The following is a 5429-nucleotide window of genomic DNA, read 5'->3' as shown; positions in this document are numbered from 1 at the left end:
TGGAGGATAGCTAAGGTCTATAGAAAATGTCCTTGGACATGATTCTTTTTAATGGGATAATTATAAAACACTTTATTTTACAACACGTCTACCTGCAAAATACATAGATATGGTTCTTTTCATTCACTTTTCCCATCATGCCTGAAGGTAGGGCAAGGCAGGGTTAGTGCTCTCTCTCTCTAGAGAGGGAAGCTGACCTTCTGGGGTCAGGCATCTGCTTATTGCTTTTTGGGGAACCAAGCCCCCTTCATGCTTTCTTTCTACTCTGGGCTTCTGCTCCATTGCCCCGTGGTGTGTACGTGTTTGTGTGTGTGTTTGTGTGTGTGTGTGTGCTTTGTTTTGGTTTACCTCATTATAATGCTCTGTCACACTTCTTATATACACACTTTGAAAAGTCAGAAATAGAAGACAGGGACTTGGACAAACCTCATAGAAAATTGACCTTAGAATCTTGAGATTCAGCACAAAAGCCCAGCAGTTTCTTCCAAGTTCACATGCAAAATTAACCATCTTTGCTCATACCCACGTGACCACCTTATCAAAAATCTTAATTCTACAGCAGTTCCAACACAGCTGGACTGTTTCAAGGCTGCAAGGCATTCCTAATAGTGCCTGTCATTGCTATATTTGGGGCATCTCTTTGGGGTAAGGTAAGTGCAAGCTGACATCTGAAGTGGGAGAGCTTCCCTGAGAGCCACCCAGTTGCACAGGCTGTTTAGATCCCAATTCATCTCGAGCCTAAGTTCCTACAATATCTTCTCTTCTCTTCTTTTCTCCAGCAAACACCTTCCCCTGTCATGCCTAGGGAGGAAGGAAAGGGTGAGCCGCTCTTCCCACTTGGCTCACCAGAATTCCACCCCAACAAACAGTCCTTGCTTAAAAGCCACTCTGCGTGGGAGGGCACTATTTCCTGTCTGGATCCTCTTTCTTGTCATCAAACCCATTAATCTGAATTTCTTTTTCCACCACCAGAGGTTTTGCTTTCCAGCAAATGGTCCCATATATACCCCTTCACTTGGCCTTAGCTGGTTACTCAATGACCTTGGCCTCCAATCAGTATAAATCCTCTCCTGTATCTGATGAAACTCAGTCTGCATCCCACTAGGGAACTGATAAATGTCCTTACAAGGGAAACCTAGTCTCCTTTCTATGTTAAGCATTTGGGGCAAATCACTCACTTTGCTTTTTTTGCTCCTCGGTCAAGTAAGGCTGCTCATCCGTAACTTCTTTTTGCCCTCGTGGTCCCTGCCACTTCCTAGACGAGACAGAAATGCTTCGTGTTGCAAATTGATTTGCCTCCACTAGGAACATCACAAACCCACTCTGAAGGAACTTGCTGTGGGAAGTGGCAATTTCAAAAATTGGGTTTTCCTCATTTTTAACCAGTGGGTTGGCCCTAGACTAATACATTTCACCTTCTCTTCTAAGAACTGCCCTCTATGTCAAGGAAGTCACCGCCGCAATCTAGAATACTTACTCTCCTTCTGAAGGAGATCCCGATTCCATGTTTCCTCAACCAGTGCCTGAAGTACACGTGTAAATAATCTCCCGTCACCCTTTCCTCCCAGACGGCAGGCAGAGTCAAACACACAATTTAAACTTAATGTGCGTAATAAGTTTTGTGTGCTCAAGGGAGCATCAAACTGTGGCTTTATGATGGGTAAAACAACTTCCCTGAATCTGTGTGTGTGTGTACTTGTGTGCACTCATTTGTAAGATGAGGCTATTAACTGGCTCCATCCTCCCCATTGATAAAGTTCAAATATCTTTATCAGAGCTACTAAGTTCTATATGATCCAGTTTCTGCTCACCCCTCAGACTCAAATGTCTATTCTCCAACCCAGCTGTGATTTGTCAGTCCCAACCATATTGGACCATCAATAATTTCCTAAAACCTTCAATACCTCGATGACTGCACATGCTGGTTATCTGTTCAGAATGCTCCCCATCCGACCCACCCAACCTCATCTGACTCACACACTTTTAATCACCCTTTAGCTCTCAGCTGAAAGGACTGGGTCTCTGATCTCTGGGATCAGCCATTGGCCTCTCCTCTGTGCTCCTCTAACTCCTGCACTGAGTCCCAGAGAAGGACTTATCACATTATATTAAGATAGTGTGTTTACTTACCTGCCTCTCCTTGAGGAAAGGAACTATGACCTGCTGTTACTGTATCTTCAGTGTCTTGCACAGTGCCCGCCTGGCACGTAGCAGATATTCAATAAATATTTATTGAATGAAGGAATCATTGAATCAATTAATTAATCAACAGGTTTTAGGCACCGAACCTGAGTAGAGAGTACTATTTTTCCCCCATTCCCAAATGATTATTTGTTATATTGAGGTAGCATTGGTTTATAACATTATGTAAATTTCAAGTGTACATCATTGTATTTCTACTTCTGTATACATGACGTGTGTTCACCACCAAAAGTCTAGTTTCCATCCATCTCTGTACAAATGCCTCCCTTACCCATTTTGCCCTGCCCCACACTCCTCTTCCCCTCTAGTAGCCACCAATCTATTTTCTGTATCTATGTGTTTGTTTGTTACTGTTTTTTGTTTGTTTGTTTGTTTTTCCCTGAGGAAGATTCAGAAGATTCTGAGGAGCCCTGAGCTAACATCTGCTGCCAATCCTCCTCTTTTTAGATTGAGGAAGATTCGCCCTGAGCCAGCATCCATGCCAATCCTCCTCTATTTTTTTGTAGGTGGGACACTTCCACAGCATGGCTGGTGGGTGGAGTAGGTCTGCATGTGGGATTGGAACCTGCAAATCCCGGACAACTAAAGTGGAGCACACAGAACCTTAACCACTCAGCCATGGGGTCAAGCCCTGTTGTGTCTTTTTTTTTTTTTTTTTTTGTCTTTCACATATGAGTGAAATCATACAGTATTAGTTTTTCTCTGTCTGACTAATTTCACTTAGCATAATACCAAGAGCACTATTCTTACTCTTCTATTATAATATCTATTCTGCATTTTAATCCCCATTGGAAGCCTATTGTCTTTGCAAAGAATCAAGATCAGAGGTGCTCACCTAAGCATTGCATGTTTCCTTAGGAGCTGGACAACCACCTTCCTTTTATTTCTCTCATTTTCAACTTAAAACTTTTTAAATTTAACATGGCTAGCATGTAATGATCATGAGAATAAAGGGTGACCCCAAAGCCACAGACTTGCCTTTTCAAGTACTGTATGTTTTCAATTTGCACTTTTCTCCATTCTTCTGTTTCCCAGGAAGAAAATCATAGCGTCTTCTTCATCTTTGCTCTTTCATCAGGTACAGCTACTTTTTCCCTCTAGATCTCTAGTAATCTCTCATGCCTGCATTTTCTAAAACCACTATTCCAGATAAGTTCTTCATAGGACATCCACAATTAATGATTGATTCCATCATCCCTTCTATCAATAAATATTCACTATGTATCTGCTTTATGCTAGGAAGTCACGATGCAAGCACTCTATTTGCTTCCATCTTGCTCCTTCCACCCATCTGATATGCACAACCAGACCACGCTACCCAAATGCCAGTTTCAAAATATCCAACTCCTTCTCAAGGGATTATTGTAGCCACTTTTGGAAAATACAATCTACCATAGTCATAGAGCTTAAAAGTGACAGAACTAGGCTGTTACAGATTTGTTAGGTTTTCTCTCCTAAGATAGAGTATAAGCTCTTTCAGAAATGAAATCATAGCTAAAGTTTCCCACACTATAGGACAATAATTATAAGCCAAAATAAATGTTTTGATTAATTACTTAAAAGAAACCAGAGAGGAGTGATAATTAAATGGTATGGGCTGTTTTTTGAGGTGATGAAAATGTTCTAAAATTGACTGTGGTGATGGTTGCACATATATATTAAAAACTATTTAATTGCACACTTTAAGTGGGTAAATTGTATTATGGTATGTGAACTGTATCTCAATAAAACTGTTTAAGCAATAAAGGAGAAATTAAGACATTCCCAGATAAATTAAAATTGAGAGGTTCATTACTAGTAGATGTGCTCCACAAGAAATGCTGAAAGGATTCCTTCAGGTTTAAATGAAAGGACAATAGATAGTAACTTAAATCCCCATGGAAAAATAAAGAACACCCGTAAAGGTAATTACATAGGAATATATAAAGGTTAATATTAATGTATTTTGGGTTTGTCACATCTCTTTTTACCTATGTGGTTTAAAACATAACTGCATAAAACAATAGTTATATATCTATGTTGATGGAGACACAATGTATAAAATATAATTAAATAGGAAGAACCAAACAACATAGGAGCAAAATTTTTATATACTATTGAAACTATGTTGGTACTTGTTCAAACTAGATTGTTATAATTTAAGATATTAATTGTAATCCCTGTGACAACCACTAAAACAAAACTAAAAAATACATAGTAAAATAAACAAAGAGTCAATCAAAATGGTATGTTAGTAAATACCAATTTAAAACAAAAAAAGGTAGTAAAGGTGGAATTAAGGAACAAAAAAGATAAACGACATATAAAAAATAGCAAAATGGCTGAAGTCCTCCCTTTACAATAATTACATTAAAAGTTAATGACTCAAATCCTCTAATTAAAGGGCAGAGATTGACGGGACGGATTTTAAAACAATATCCAACTGTATGTTATCTACAAGAAGCTCACCTTAAAGCCAAAACACAAATAACTTGAAAGTGAAACAGCAGAAAATGATATTCCATGCAAACAATAACTAAAAGAGAGCTTGAGTGGCTGTATGAACACCAGACAAAATAGACTTTAAGCCAAAAATTGTTATAAGAGACAAAGAAAGATGTTATATAATGAAAAAAGAGTCAATCCATTAAGATATAAAAATTATAAACGCATACATACCTAACTACAGAGCCCCAAAATACATGAAGCAAACATCCAAAAAATTAGAGAGAAAAATAGACAATTCTATAATAATAGTTGGAAACTTCAATGTCTTGCTTTTAATAATGAAGAGAACAACTAGACAGAAGATCAACAAGAATAGAAGACTTGAGCCACATTCTAAACAAACCAGGCCAGACAGACATCCACAGAACACTCCAGCCCATCACAAGAGAATACACATCCCTGTTAAGTGCTCATGGAACGTTCCCCAGGATAGACCATATGTTAGGTCACAAAACGCGTCTCCACAAACTCGAAACGATTGAAATTATACAAAGTATCTTCTCTGACCAGATTGGACTGAAACTAGAAATCAATTACAGAAAGAAAACTGGAAATTCCACAAATATGTGGAAATTAAACAATACGTTCTTAAACAACCAATAGGTCAAAGAAGAAATCACAAGGGAAATTAGAAAATATTTTGATACAAATGTAAATGAAAACACAGCACATGAAAACTGATAAGAAGCAGTGAATGCAGTTCTCAGAGAAAAATTCATAGCTGTAAATGTCTACCTTTA

The sequence above is a fragment of the Equus przewalskii genome, chromosome 14 (genome assembly GCF_037783145.1).
Source record: "Equus przewalskii isolate Varuska chromosome 14, EquPr2, whole genome shotgun sequence".
Taxonomy (NCBI): domain Eukaryota; kingdom Metazoa; phylum Chordata; class Mammalia; order Perissodactyla; family Equidae; genus Equus; species Equus przewalskii.
The sequence above is the reverse complement of the archived record's forward strand: the minus strand, read 5'-3'. Positions refer to the sequence as shown.